At 53.0% G+C, this 15,508-nt stretch overlaps 1 pseudogene; it reads left to right on the top strand.

Moving 5' to 3' along the window:
• Positions 1-10,988: 10,988 nt before the first annotated feature.
• Positions 10,989-11,391, top strand: LOC101592935 (annotated as a pseudogene).
• Positions 11,392-15,508: the final 4,117 nt, after the last annotated feature.

The following is a 15,508-nucleotide window of genomic DNA, read 5'->3' as shown; positions in this document are numbered from 1 at the left end:
GTGTGTGTGTGTGTGTGTGTGTGTGTGTGGCCAGCTTAGCCCACCAGGGGGCGGGGCTGGCTGGCATGTGGTGCTGGGGGATTGAACCGTGGTCCCTTAGCTTTGCTAAACTTGTTCTAAGTAGGTGCTTTAGACCACTGAGCCATCTCACCAGCCCATCCCCAGCACTTTTGAAATGTTTTATTTCGACACAAGGTTTTTGCTAAGTCATTAAGTTGCCCAACTTGGGTTCAAACCTGCCATCCTCCTGCTTCAGCCTCCCAGAGTGCTGGGATTACAGGGGTGCACCCCACCACAGCTGGTTGGTGATAGCAAGCAGAACACTCTGGGAGGGAGCAGGAGAGCCTTGGAGGAACAGGCTGGCAACCCTGTCACCCCGGCAGCAGCTGGCTGGCATTTAGGCTACGGAAGGGGTCTGAGCAAGTTTTCCTTGGGAAGGAGCCCATGCTTGTCAATTCTAGCAGGGAACAGAGGGAAGTTAGGGGAGAGAGGCATTCTGGGTGGGGGTGCAGGTGAGAATGGGGCCGCTTGCCCCATGCCAGACTCAGCTCGAAGCTTTCTCCATACGTAAGCTTGATCACTACTCCCAGCCCTTTTGGCAGAGGGAAACTGAGGCACAGAGAAGCCAAGACAAAGGCAGATTCAAGATCTGAGCCCAGCAGGCTGACCAGGTTGGTGGTCAGTGTGGGGGGAGGAGGCTGGGTACAGCTGGCTGCGTGGCCGCTTGTAGCATCCCTCTCGGAGCTTTTCTGTGTGTTTGAAACATTTCAAACTAAAATTCTTTGAGCCACTGGTGGGGGGTCCCTGCATGGGTGGGCATACAGAGCGGGTGTGGGGTTACAAGCCAGTGAGAGGGAAGGGGTAGGAACAGGGACTTAGGGAGCATGCAGCTGCTAGCTGAGCCCAGGTGCACACCTGTAATCCCAGCACTTTGGGAAGCTGAGGCAGGAGAATCATACCTTCAAGCCCGGCGCAGGCAAATTGGTGATTTAGTGAAATCTCGTCTCAAGATAAAACAATAATAAGGGGTTAGGGATGTAGCTCAGAGTGAGAGAGGCGGGTTGCATCCTCAGTACCTCCAGAAGAGGCTTCAGGGTGAGAACAGCTCCAGGCGGCAGCCAGGTGCTGGCCGAGCCCAGGCGGCCTCGCTGTAACACTGACAGTACCTAAGTGCCAGGGCCCGTTGTCAGTTAAACAGTAGGCCCCTTATTGCTAGCTACTGTGTCTCAATCTCTGGAAGCCCTAAATTTTTATTTGGAAAAAGATCTTTGCAAATACATCTCAGTGAAGGATTACAAACTGAGGAGATGGTTCTGGGTTATCTGGAGGGACTCAGGTGACATTGCAAGTGTCCCTGTGAGAGCAGCAGGGGACAGAAGGAAGTGTGACCACAGACAGTGATCTGGGGAGGTGGCCGCCAGCCCAGGCATGGAGGCAGCCAGCAACGGTGTGTGTGTGTGTGTGTGTGTGTGTGTGTGTGTGTGTGTGATCTCCCTGGACCTGTGACACGTGGCACTGGCTCAGCAGAACTGCCTTAAGACCACGGACTCAGGTGCTAAAGGGAATAGCATTGGATTGTCCTCGGCCACCACATCTGTGGCATTTGGTTGTAACCGCAAGGAAATGACAGGACCCCCAAGGCTGGAAGGGGTCCCAGCCATGTGTCCACACAGTCAGCTGTTGACCCAAGAACTGGCAGAGTTGAAAGGCCAGCCAGGGGCCGGGAGATGGCTCAGTGGAATAAGTGCTTCCCTGGCAAGCTCAAGGGCCTGAGTTCAATCCAGGGTTCTGCCAAAAAAAAAAAAAAAAAAAAAAAAAAGGCCATCCAGATAGACAAGCTGCGGAGCGTTCTTAAGAGGGAACAGTACTCAGCAATGAAGAATACAAGCACTAGAAGACAGTAGATCTATAACAAAGGGAAGAAGCTGGTGTGAAAGGCAAACCCATAACTCTCTGAGAAGGACAAAACTAGAGGAAAGAGTTTTTTTAAAAATCAGTAGGGGGCCGGGGAGATGGCTCAGTGGAATAAGTGCTTCCCTGGCAAGCGCAAGGACCTGAGTTCAATCCCTGGTTCCGCAAAAAAAAAAAAAAAAATCAATCAGTGGCCTGACTGGGTATGATGCCACATCCTTGTAGTCTCAGCACTCTGGGAGGCTGAGGCAGGAGGCTCACACTTTGGAGACTAATCTGACCAACTTAGCGCCTCAGAGATATTCTCTCTCTCTCTCTCTCTCTCTCTCTCTCTCTCTCTCTCTCGTCTTTTAAAAAATATTTTATTTATTTATTTAGTACAGAGTCGCACTATATAGCTTGACCTCTGATGTTCTGGGGCCAGCCTGGCAGGTGGTACTGGGGGTTGAACCCAGGTCCTTGAGTTTGCCAGGCAGGCCCTTAAACCACTAAGCTATCTCCCCAGCCCCTCTCTTGTCTTTTTTTTTTGTCTTGCTATGTGGTTTAGGCTGGCCTTGAGTTCACTTTGGAGCCCAGGCTGGTCTCAAATTCACAATGATTCTCCTTTTACAGTTTAACAGCAAAATTACAGGAATATCACAGAAAGACAGACACGTTAGAAACACATACTAGCGGGCCCAGGAAGATAGCTCAGTAGAATAAGCACTTGCCTGGCAAGTGCAGAGTCCTGAGTTCTAGCCCTGGTACTGCAAAAAAAGAAAGAAAAAAAGAAAGACTAGCATATAAGACAACTCAGGGAAGTGTAGCAACTGGATGGAATCCACTATATGATAAAAAAGCTACAAATACTATTTAGTTGCTGTCAGTAAGAAATTTACTTCTCTTGGGCCAGTGAGATAGCTCAGTGATCTAAAGTGCCTGCTTAGGCAAGCGCAGGCAAGCCCAGGGACCGCGGTTTGATTCCCGGCACCACATGCCACGCCAGTCCCACCCCCAGGTTGAGCTGGCCAGAGTGGTACATGCCTGTAATCCCAGCGCTGAGGAGGCTGAGAGCGGGAGGATCACAAGTCGGAGCTGTGTAGTGAGAGCCTGCACCAACCAAATACATTTAAAAAAATTTTTACTTGTCTTTAAAAAATCCAAATGTTGGCACTGTCCAGAAAAATTTAGCAGATTTTTATGTATTTTTAAAATGTATTTAGGGGGGCTGGAGAGATGGCTCAGTGGTCTACAGCACCTACTTGGAACAAGCTTGGCAAAGGCCACAGGGACCGCGGTTCGATCCCCCAGCGCCACATGCCAGCCAGCCGTGCCCCCTGGTGGGCTGAGCTGGCCACACACACACACACACACACACACAATAAATAAATGTTTAAAAAAATTGAAATGTATTTAGGGGTTTTTTGGCGGGGGAGGTAGCTGGCTCAGGATGCCTTAAGGGCAGGTATGGTAAGGCATGAGGATCTGCAGACCGAACCACAGCGTCCTGAGCCTGATTGCTTTGCTTAAGCAGGCACTTAAACAACTGAGCTAATGAGCAGGCACCCTTTTAACATATTTAGTACAGGTCTACAGGGTCTCACTCCACAGATCAGCCTCGTAGTGTTTTCAGCCTCCTAAACGGGATTATAGGCGCTCACTACCATGCCCAGGCTCAGTTGCCAACTCAGCATGCCCAGGGGTCAGGGCCAGCACGACATGTCAGGAATAGAAGAACCCTGGTGCCTGTGTCTGCCTAAGCAGGCACTTTAATGCACTGAGCTATCTGGCCAACCCCAGATTTTTATTTATAACTGTTATAAAGCTGAAGTGTTAGGGCTGGGTAGATGACTCAGTGGAATAAACGCTTCCCTGGCAAGTGCAAGGGCCTGAGTTCAATCCCCAGTACCGCAAAATAAATAAATAAATAATAAAGTTGAAGTGTTGAAACTTACTCATTGAATTTTTCCTGGCTCGTCACATCCTGAGGGCGGGGCTGGCGCTGCATGTGGTGCGGGGGATGGAACTGTGGTCCCCTGCGCCTGCCTAAGCTTGCCTAAGCAGGTGCTTTAGACTATCTTGCCGGCCTCATTGAAACATTTTGACATGCATTAACGCTTTACATCCCCGCATGAATATGAAAAATCCACACACAAATGAAAATGGAAAAACTGCTAACAACTGATCTGATTTCTGTTCCTTACTTTCTATGGCAGTCATATGTTTAGGTAACTTTTGACCCCATGGGAAAAACACCTCACATTGAGAACTACCAATAGCAGGAAGAACAGAAAAAAAAAATTGAGAATGAAATGTCTCCCACGTAGCGGGCTCTTAACCACGTGCTCCACACATGCGGCGCGCTAGTTTGAGCATGACTGCCACATGTTCTCTGGGAATGGCACACACTTTGGTTATCTCCAAACACAGCAACCAGACCGGCCTGACTCCCATCCTGCAAAACCAGACGCCGCAAGGGAGTTTGCGCGTCGGAAGTTCAGCGGGTTGCTGATGGCGTCTAATGTCACGGAGCGCCGCCGCAGTCCCAGGCCTGTAAAGATGAGGTTTCTTCGCCCCTCCAGTAGAGGGCGCACTCTCAGAAGCGGCTTTTGTGGCCAGTGTTTCCTGGGGACTTTATCCCGGGTGGATTTACGGGCAATCAGCGTGGCACCAGCCGTGGTACAGGGAGCTCCTTGCTCCCTTCTCCGTTGGCCCGAGTTCGGCAAGCGAGCGGCAGAGCGACCACGTGTTCCTTAATGTGTGGGCCGCTTCCGAGCTTGGGCGTGCGCGGATCACAATAATAGGACTCTCTCGGGAAGATCCCTAGAAAGGGAAGGGCTGGGTCAAATGGAATCTCCAGTTTTAGTTTTTGAGGAATGGCCACAGCTAGGGATCGTGCTATGTTACATTCCCACCAGCAGTGTTGAAGGCTCCCGTCCCCCCAGGCTCGCCAGCATTTGTTATTATCTGATTTCTTTTCTCTTCTTTCTTTCTTTTGTGTGTGTGTGTGTGTGTGTGTGGTACCGGGGATTGAACTCAGGATCCTGCATTTTGCCAGGCAAGCGCTTATTCTACTGAGCTATCTCCCCAGCCCTTGTTTTTGTCTTTTTTGAGACAGGGTCTTGCTATGCAGTTGAGGCAGGCCTTGAGCTCACTCTGTAGCCCAGGCTGGTCTTGAGCTTGCACCGATCCTCCTGCCTCAGCTTCTCGAGTGCTGGCATTCCAGGCGTGCCGCACCACAGTAGGCTCCGGTGTTGTTTTGATTTGCATTTCTCTAATGGCCAGCAGTGGCAAACATTCCTCTATATATTTATTGTCTGTTTGTACTTCTAAGAAGTTCATTTCACTCATCCATTTTTTAAAAATTATTTATTTATTTATTTATTTATTTATTATTTGGTACAGGTCTAGCTACACAGCTTGGACTTGCAGTGATCCTCCTGCCTCAGTCTCCCAACACTGGGATTACAGGCCTGCGCCACCATGTCTGGTTTCAGTGGCCAGCATGGCGCAGGGCCGGCACAGCGTGTGGTACAGGGGGTCAAACCCCGGTCCTTGCACTTGCCAGGCAGGCACTTAGAATGCTGAGTTATCTTCCCGGCTCCCATTCCGCCTTTTTTTTTTTTTTTTTTTTTTTTTTTGCAGTACTGAGGATTGAACTCAGGCCCTTGAGCTTGCCAGCAAGCACTTATTCTACTGAGCCATCTCCCCAGCCCATCCACCCATTTTTTTGATTGGATCTTTTCATGGTGGTGGTGGGGGGTCTAAGTTTTTGAGGTTTTTTTTTAATTGTATTTGGTACAAGGTTTTGTTATGCAGTTCTAGTGCCCCTCCTGTTTTCAGCCTCCCCAGTGCTGGGATTACAGGTGGGCACCAACATGCCTGGCCTTAGAATGCCTTTTTTTTTTAGAATGTCTTAAGCATATACAATAATATAGTCTATAAGTTTTCTTTCTTTCTTCTCTGTCTGTCTCTGTCTCTCTTGCTCTCTGTCAGAGGAACTTTATTATAAATATTTATTAGAATATTGGAGCCCCTCGGGGTCCCAGCCTCTTCTGCTAGGACCTGGTGAACCGCGCACTGTGTAATGCCATGCACAGCATGGAAGAGGAGCGAGACCTAAGACGCCTCATGCAGCTGGGGTCCCTGAGGACAGGGGCTCCCAAAGCCTGGTGTAGACGCACCCTGCACCCTGTCACATGCCAGCTTTTGGCGTCCGTTGGGACAGAGGCTTACCAGAGCATGCCCAGGTGGAGGTGGCTCTAGAGGCATCTGGAAAACTTTGGCCCCAATCCTAAGAGCGTGTGGACCTGCTGGCTGAACACAGAGGTTCAATGTCATGTCACTCCTTGCAGTTGTCAAAATGCCCAATGACACTGATGTGTGGTGGCTGCCGGCAGAAGCAGGAGGAAGGGGTGGGAGGAGGCAGAAGACCCACAAACCCCTGCAGGAAAACCGGCAGTAGAGGGGAAGACCCCAGAGGTGTGTCCCAGGTCAGCCAGAAGAGACAGAGACAGCTGACCAGGGCCTTGCACGGAGACAACCTTACCATCTTCATTGTCACCAGCCTCCACCAGGGACAGAGAAACTAGGTGATCCACCCTGCCCACCCCACAGTCTTCTAGGTGGTCCCATTGCCCAGTTCTGGCAGCCTGGCTCGAGAATGGTACTCAGCACAGGGCCAGAGGGAGGGATGTCACTTCTGCCCTGGCACAGGTCCCTGTGCAGGGCACAGAGGGTGGCAGGCAGGAAGGGCATCTTCCAAAGCAGACCTGGGGCATCTACAGAGTGCCTGGCGGATCGGGTAGTTGCCGTGGTAGAGGGGTGGCTTTGGTACAGGCCTGACACGGGCACAGAGGTCAGCAGGGTGGGGGTGGCATGGGCCCGCTTGGCCCTGGTGGATGACTCCTCCCTTCAACTCCCCCTCAGTTGCTTCTATAAGTGTCGCTCAGCTGTGGGCTCTATGCTGCTGGCTCGTTCCCAGCCTGGACAAGGGTGGGGGTGGCCCTGAAACCCCCAAATTCCTCCTCTTCTGTGTCTGATCAGGGTGCTTATTCAGGAAAGGGAGCCTGTCTTGGGGTCCTAGGACCCTTTGAAGGCCACCTTGAGGCCTCTAGGTCGCTATCTCGCTTTGGCCAGCTTGGCAGCCTGATGTAACTCGTATCCTCACATCCTGGTGTGACCCAGTGTGGGGTGACAGAGACAAACAGTGACCTCTTGGAGCCCGTGGCAGACTCACCAGGCACACAGCCTGCTGGTGGCCCACTTGGGGGGACGCCCAGGTGTGTAGCAGTCACAGCCTCCACCTGCACCTGGCTGCTGAGGCCAGGAGGCAGGCAGCTGAGGCCAACAGCCCCGGTGCTGGCTGGCGGGGGGTCCAGAGGAGGACAGCCAGAGCCACCGCACTGCTGACACATGGGCCAGGAAGGCAGTCGCCATGCCTGTCACCCCACACAGGGTCCCACAGGGCCAGCACCAGGGAGAAGAGATTCTGCGGCCACGCAGGCCACTGGGCTCTTGGCAGTGGTACAGAGATCACAAGCCAGTGTGGGAGTGTGTGGCCACTGGGTACCCCTCGAGGTCGCCCCAGGCAGGACCTGCTGGCTCTGCAGAGCCCCGGGGAAGGGCAGGAGCCCCAGGCTGGAAAAGCTGCATGGACACTGAGGCCACAAGGCCTGCCGGCCCCAGACAGGAACAGACCAAGGCTCCATGAGGGCCCAGAGCAGCACCCGCCTGTGAGCACCTCAGGCACAGATGAGGGCAGGAGCGAGGCTGGGGAGGCCGGCGGGCGCTGGTAGGACGCTGAGATCCAAGCCCAGGCTCAGCCTGTCTAACTCTACCAGGTACACAGATTCCGTGCTAGGGCTGCAGGCTTGGGCCAAACAAACCTGGCTTTTATTTATTGTTTTGAGACAGGGTCTCTCTACGGATTCAGACTGGCCTCGAACTCCCCATGGAGCGCAGGCTGGCCTTGAATTCATGGAGATTCTCCTGCCTCAGCCTCCTGCTAGGATTATAGGTGTGCGCCACCATGCCTGGCTCCAATAGAATTTAAAAAGAGCTAAGTTACGCATAATGAGCTGCCACCATGGTGCTCCATTCTTCTGAGGGAGCTAAGGCCGCACTGGGCTGAGGCCCTCACTCCATCCGGCAACCTGCACCGCACCGGCAGCCCACATCATGGCCTCCATCTCTGGGCTCACCTGCACCCTCTCCGCCCTTATCCTGCAAAAGGACAAGGTGACTGTCACGAAGGATAAGATCAATCAATGCCTTCGTTAAAGCAGCTGGTGTCAGTGTCGAACATTTCTGGCCTGGCTTGTCCACAAAGGCCCTGACCAGAGTCAACATGGAGGGCCTCATCTGCAGTGTAGGGGCTGTGGCCCTGCTCCGCAGCTGGTGCTGCCCCTGTGGGAGGCCCTGTGGCCTCCCTGGCTGCTGCCCCAGCAGAGAAGAAGGTGGGAGCTGGGAAAGGAGAAAGGAACCTGACCACAAGTGCTTTGGTCTTTTTGACTAAAGCCTCATTTTTTAACACATTCAATAAAAACTGAACAGCTGCTGTGGATCTTGCCGCATTCAGCAAGAATGTTGTATCATTGGAAAAAGTTGTATCAGAGGGTAGAGAGAAATAGCAAAACGGTGCTATATTTTGCTCTCTCAGTAATTGACTCTACTATCAAATAATACAATTGCCTTTTATCCTCTTGTTTTGTTTAACAGCCTTCTTGGACCATAGCAGTGCATAATAGAAAATAATATCCCACTCCAAATAAACACCTCTGTTCATACTGTACATTTCAAAATACACATATCCGTGAAACCTATCGTGCTTTTTGGCCTTGCACTGTGTGGCTGGCGGCCAGAGTGCCTACAAAGTCGGTCACCGAGGTGAGACTCGCTGCCACCTGCACGCCAGGCCAGGCGGCTCCTGCCACCCGACAGCGCCTGTTGGCATGATGTCACCAGGTCTGGGCTGCCTGTCTGCTGTCCTTGGGTCCCCTCTCCCAGCAGCAGCAGCGGCAAAAGCACTGCCCGGGCTGGTGGTGCGATTCAATTTCCTGGGGTGCCTCGTGGTCACACGCCTGTCTGGGAGTCACTTGGTGTCTCCAAGGGAGTGGCTGGGCCTGGCTCCCCTGGAGACGGGGTTCCCTGCTGGGAGGCACAGGGGCCCTTCCCAGAAGCAGAGTAGATGCCACGCAGCCTGCGCAGCTGCCCATTACCCTGTGGCAGGGAGCCAAAGTGCTTTCCGCTAAATCATTTTTGCCAAATCCCAAGAGCCAAACAAACACGCATCCACTTTATCACTTACTGTTGTGTGTCGAAACGCTCTAGTGGCGCGGCTCTCTCACTGACGGCACAAGGACTGCAGCTGGTCTCTTGCTCGGTCCTCTGCACCCATCACAGGGCCGGGTGCATCACAGATGCTGAAGGCAGAGGCTGGTGGTCCCAGCCACCCCACCCCAGACTTGAGCACTGAGCCCGCAGGCTTTGAGCTGGGCAGCTCTGCCCTGCCCCGGGGGCATCCGCCTTTGGCCTTGGCGCGCATGCGCCGCTGCATCTGGCCCCTTCTTCAGCCCTGGCCAGGTCTTCTCGCCTGTGAGTGATGCCGGCTGCAGAAAGTTCCTGCGGTGCCCTCACACCCCACCGGAGCCCTGCGCACTTTCCTCCTCCTGCCCCTTGTTCTTCCCACTCCTTCACGTTTCCGCGCGTCTGGTTGTGGGCTGCTCTTGGGCACCGAGGTCATGATAACGTGGGTCACCGTGGCAGAGCCTCTCCGCGCACGCAAGTACTTTCCATCTCCCGAAGCCTGCAAGCCCAGAGGCAGGGGTGACAGGGACTTCGCTTCCCTCTGTGATTCCAGCCAGCATGGATCCCGGGCACCTCGCCATTGTCCCTGATGGTCAGTCACATGTATGGTTCGGTGCACCAGTGACAGAGCAGACTGGCAAACTTTACAAGGGCCAGATGGCCTCTGTCACAAAACAAAGCAGCCAGGGATGACGCATAAATGCAATTGTATTTACAAAACAGAAAGAGGCTGCATCAGCTGAGGACTGCACTGGCCAGCCCCGCCCTGGGGACAACGTCCACTCCACTCTGCTCCAGAGACACCTTGCAGGTTTACACACGTACTTGAGGACCACAGTTCGGCCTCCCCGTCACCCATAAGGAACAACGACCAGGCTTGTGGGCAGAACAGGGACAAGGGACAGTCAGCCACATAGTACACCACCCCGTGGAGAGCATACTCATGTGCGTCATCCATCTGCGGCCAGCCTCGCCTCCCTGGTCTTGGCCGGCTGAGCCCCTGAGACCTGTCCTCTCGAGCTGAGCCCTCCAGGGCCCGGCCTCCCTGATGTGCTGGGCATCCGTCAGCCACCCTGGAAAAAGGAACTTGAAGGAAGTCAGTGACCATGACAGTTAATTTCATGTGGTAACTTGTCTCATATTTAGTGGGATGTGAGCGAGCTGGGTACCCACAAGCGTTTCTGATGGCTTCTGCACTTATGTCAGTGGATGGGGTCAAGCAACTGCCCTCCTCCGGTGGGCGGGCCTCACGGAATCAGTGGGGCCCATGCGCTGACCTTCCTGTGAGTGGGACATGTCCTGCCACTTGGACGTCACCTGCTCTTCCCTTCAGGTTTGGACCGTAGCAATGGCGCTTCCTGGGGAAGACTCCGACCTGCTGGCCTGGCGGCTCCCCTGAGCTCTATCAGCGCCCAGGACTTGGCAGCCTCCACCAACCTACGGGCCACCCGCTTCCTCACAATAAATCTCTTCACACTAACAGCACCCTGTCCTTGTTTCCCCAGAGACCATGCAGTTGCCACCCCAAAACACCTGGGAGGAGCCAGTGTGGGAAAGCATAGAGATTTTGTTTTATGATAGAAGTGGACAGGGAAGGTGACAGCCAAGGGTGTGTGTGGAGGGTGAGCACCGCTTCCTGCCCAGGACACGGTCAAGCCAGGTGCACAGCTGTGACTCCGGCACTCAAGAGGCTGAGGCGGGAGGGCTGTCATGAGTTCAAGGCCATATAGTGAGATAGGATCTTTAAAAAGTATTTAAGGTTCCGGGTCACCCAGAGTTTCAGGTTAAACATGGCTGCCTCTGTTGCAAAGGGAGCCTTGGTGCTGCGTGCGGGTATTAACCGGCCAGTTGCTTTTGTCAGGAAAATTCCCTGGACTGCGGCGACGAATGAGCTGAAAGAATACTTTGCTCAGTTTGGCCGTGTACGAAAGTGCATTGTACCTTTTAACAGAGAGACTGACTTTCATAGAGGTTTGGGTTGGGTTCAGTTTTCTTCAGAAGAAGAGCTGCAGAATGCAATCCAACATGAAAATCACATAACTGATGGAGTGAAAGTCCATGTTCAGGTTCGAAGACCAAAGAATTTGCAAGAGGATCAAACATCTGATGAAGAGAAAGATTTCTGAGATGATTATTACCCATTAAATAAGCACAAAACATAATTTTGTCTAAATGCTTTTATTTCAAACAAGTAGTTGCAGTAAGCAAAATCTTACTTTCCCCACTCCAGAGAAAAACAGGACAACAGACTTCATTTGATAGCATAGTTTATAATGTGAATTGTGGTTGGGGTAACATTTATATGCAGTTTTTCTTACACAAAATATTACCCCAGACTACTTGTGTCACACAAAAAGAAGTGGTCTCAATTCTGTGTGTGGGGTAGCATGTTCTCTAGGTGCTGAAAAGGTGGGAGAAGCACAAACACAACCCACTCTTTTAAAAACCTAAATTCAAAGTAGAATTTTCCATTCCCCCATCTCCTGTCATAAAAAGTAGTGCTGGGATCTAGCACCCAGATTTGGTTTTGTCCTGATCATTTACAAAGAGTCCCCCCTATGACTTGCATCATTAGGGTTATGAATAATAGTTCACTGTGAAGACAGCTGGATTTATTCTTTCCTCCTCTTCTGGCCTTCATGCTCACGTTCCTTGGGGCGGCTGCTATCTGAGGGTCTTTTAGAGCCACCATGCTGTTTGGCTTCTTCCAAAAATTTGTCCAGACCAAAAGGATCTTCTTCAAACTGAACAGGTCCTTCTCGGCCTCTCTTACGGTCAGAACCAGAAAATTCCTTGTCAGGAACAAATCTAGGAAGCAAGAAAAAGGACTGTGAAACAGTTTTGTTTTACTGGTATAAAATAAAGCACTGAAACTGAAAAAAAAAAAAAAAAGTATTTAAAAAGAAGGACCCACTAAATGGCTTTGTGGGCGGGGTGGGGGTGGGTGGGGAGATTGGAGCAGGGAGGAGCCACGTGACAGCCCTTCTGCCACCAGCCCAGCCTTTGGTCACCTTGGCTCCCTCTGAGGGCTCTGGAGACTTGCTTTGCCCTGAGTGTAGGCGACCGTGCATTTCAAGAGGAAGAAGGGAATGGATGTCCCGGGTGGGAAGCCAGGGCTGTCACCGCACGGGGCATACAAGCGCCCGCAGAGCGCTCCGCTCCGCAGCTGAGCCCCGGCAGAGGAGCAAGACGGGGGAGGGGCAGCTATGAGACCAGGGCTGGCAGGCTCTTCTAAGGGGCAAAGAGGAAATCTCTTTCCTCTGAAAAAATAACATAATCTTGTCTGCGAGTGCTGGAAAACAAGGCGGTATGTTCAGGAACCTGCAGAGAAGAAAGGGGAGCCTCCCTCAGTGCTGGGCCCGCGGGAGCGGGGTGCGGGGGTGGGTGGGAGGTGGAAGGTAGGGGTGGGGGAGTGACCTGTAGCTTTCCCTGTGACCACCAGGTGGCAGGCCTGCCCACCTTTAGAGGACTCGGGCTGCTAGGAACCTGGGATGAGCGAGCGTAGTCATCCATCATTTATTTATCCACTCCTCCATTCATGGTGTTTCTTTCCCAAGCACTTTCGGCTTTTCAGGGATCCCAGGAGGCATGGTGTTGGTTGTGGCTAGGACAAGGCAATGGTCCTGGTCCTGCAGGCTGCCCTGGCAATGGTTGTGGGCCAGGGATGCTACTACCAGGGTGCCCGCTGCAGCCGCACGGGAGGGTGAGCCTTGCCCTGCGCTGCATGCCAGAGCCAGCGGGCAGTGAGCCCTAGACAAGGCTTGGATCGCCTCCCTGCTCAGCCTCAGGTCGCCCGCAGCGGGGCTCAGGTGCAGCCGCACAGAGGTCCCTGGGGCTGAGGTTCCCTGATCTCAGCTCTTCCCCCAGCCAAGCCCGACCTCAAGCCTTCAGCTGGTGCATCCCCCACCCACTCTTCCCCCTCCTGGTGGCTTTCTCAGCTATCCACCTAGATGGCACAGGTGAGCACCAGGGACTGGCCTCAGCTGAAGGGGAGGACCCTGGGCCACCTCAGGGAGGGCCATAGGAGAACTTGTCTGCCTTCCAAGAACTCTAAACCCAGCCCGAGTGGCGTGGCACACCCTGGGGGTTAAGGCCCTCTTGGTTCCTAGCCCAGAAGCCCGCAATGCCCCATTTCCTGAAAGTGTGACAGTGCCCCTGTCCTGCTTGTCCCCCTTCTTCCTCTCCTGTGCCACCTTCCCAGCAGCAGGACCCCTCCCTCTGTCAGCCCTGTCCTAGTGACTCACCCTGCAGCTCAGCTGCAAGGCATCTGGCTGTGCCCACAGGCCTGGCTCCTGGCCCACTTACCCCACTGAAGGGGCACACCCTTCCCCACCGTCCCTGCTGTAAAGTGTGCTCACTGCTGTACCCCCTCCCGGAGAAAATCCCCTCCGGAAGGAGGGCTCAGCACCCTGGCTGTGCCAGGTGGATCTGGGGCTTATCAGCCCATCGCATTCCACGCATTCCCCGTGGGCAGAGTGGGGGAGGAGTCCAGCTCAGGGCTGCGCCTTGCGCCTCTCCCTTGCTGCTGCTGCTGCTGCTGCTGCTGCTGCTGCTGCTGTGGCTCCCATGGCTGTGGTCTCCAGGTCCAGCACGTCCTTCTCAAGGGCTGTCTCTCCTCTCTTGCTCCCTCCTGTCCCTTCCGTTCTCTCCCCACTCTCAGGCTTCACCCCTCCATCATCTCTGGACTTCATGACAAGGAGCTGACACCAGGCTAGGCTTTTGTGGGTCTGCTGTCCTGTAGTCTGGTCTCCATGTTACCCCAGAAAGGAAGATTTTTCTCCGAAGCCTCCTTCTGCACTCCACAAGGTTGGGTTTGAGAGCCCTTGGGCCCTGCCTCCACCTGTACCCGGCACCCCTTTCTCTCAGGCACCCCGTCTTCCTATGGATCTGTGGATCACTCTTCCTAAAACAAGCAGGTGCACACCACCGTGCCCGGGCTGCCTCCCTCTCCTGACCACAGTGCAGGGGCTGACAGAAGCTGGGGTCTAGCTGTGCCGTGACCCCTACCTGGCGGTTGTGTTCCCCAGTCCTCACAGTCACCCCTTCAGCTCTAACGTGAGCACCCTCCCTCCCTTGCTGCAAGGCTGCAGGTCCTTGGAGCCTTCTCTGATCAATAAATTGTGTCCAAACAAGCAGCATCATGAAGTCACTACACACGCACACACACACACACACACACACACACGCACACATGCATGCACACACATACACACACACACACCGAGCCCAATGGTGAAATGTCCAGTGCTTTTCTACTAAGATCAAGAGCAGACAAAGGTCCCACCAGCAACCCTTGCGTCCAGCTCTCTGACTTGAGCAGGGTAACTAGGCATTAAAAAAAAAAGAGGCGAGTTTAGGGAAAACTAAAACTGCTGGGCTGGAGAGATGGCTCAGTGGTCTAAAGCACCTACTTGGAACAAGCTTAGCAAAGCACAGGGACCGCGGTTCAATCCCCAGCACCACATGCCAGCCAGCCCCGCCCCCTGGTGGGCTGAGCTGGCCACACACACACACACACACACACAAATAAATAAATGTTTAAAAATAAATAAATAAAATGTACCAATGATTTAAAAAAAAAAAAACTTTAAAACTGCTAATATTTACACAACACAATGGTACAAAGAGAAATAGTCCCCAAATATGCAATCTATTAAAACAAGTGAATTTAACAAAGTTATTAGATGCAAAACTAGTATAAGAAATGAAAAAAAAAATTAATGTGTTTGACACAGGGTCTACAGGGTCTCACTATGTAGAGTGGACTCATAGTGATTCTCCTGTTTTCAGCCTCCCAGGCACTGGGATTACAGGCGTACTCGCCACCATGCCCAGTCTTAATCACCCTCTCAGGGCGCTCCAGGGGTGGAGCCAGCACAGCACATCGGGGATTGAACCCCAGCCACTGCACTCTGCCTAAGCAGGCGCTTTAGTCCACCGAGCTATCTGGCCGGCCCAAGAAATGAAATGTTTTTCAGTTGCCTAACAAGGTGCAAATAAAGAGAGGAATTGAGAGCATAACAAGGGGGCATGGAGATAGCTCAGCAGTCTAAGTGACTGCTGGGCAAGCACAAGGACCTGGGTTCAATCCCTGGTACCACTGGGTTTGATCCCCAGTACGACATGCCATGCTGGCCTCAGAACCCCAGGCATGCTGTGCTAGCCACCAAAATTGGGTGTGGTGGCTCACATCTGTAATCTCAGTGCTGGGGAGGCCCAGACAGGAGGGTCACTATGAGTCTGAGCTGTGTAGTGAGACCCTACACCAAATAAGTAAATAAATAATTTTTAAAAATAGTTGGGAGACTTT

This window comes from Octodon degus, unplaced genomic scaffold (assembly GCF_000260255.1).
Source record: "Octodon degus isolate 3935 unplaced genomic scaffold, OctDeg1.0 scaffold00056, whole genome shotgun sequence".
Classification (NCBI taxonomy): Eukaryota; Metazoa; Chordata; class Mammalia; order Rodentia; family Octodontidae; genus Octodon; species Octodon degus.
Note: the sequence above shows the minus strand (reverse complement) of the source record. Positions and strands in the feature narration are given on the sequence as shown.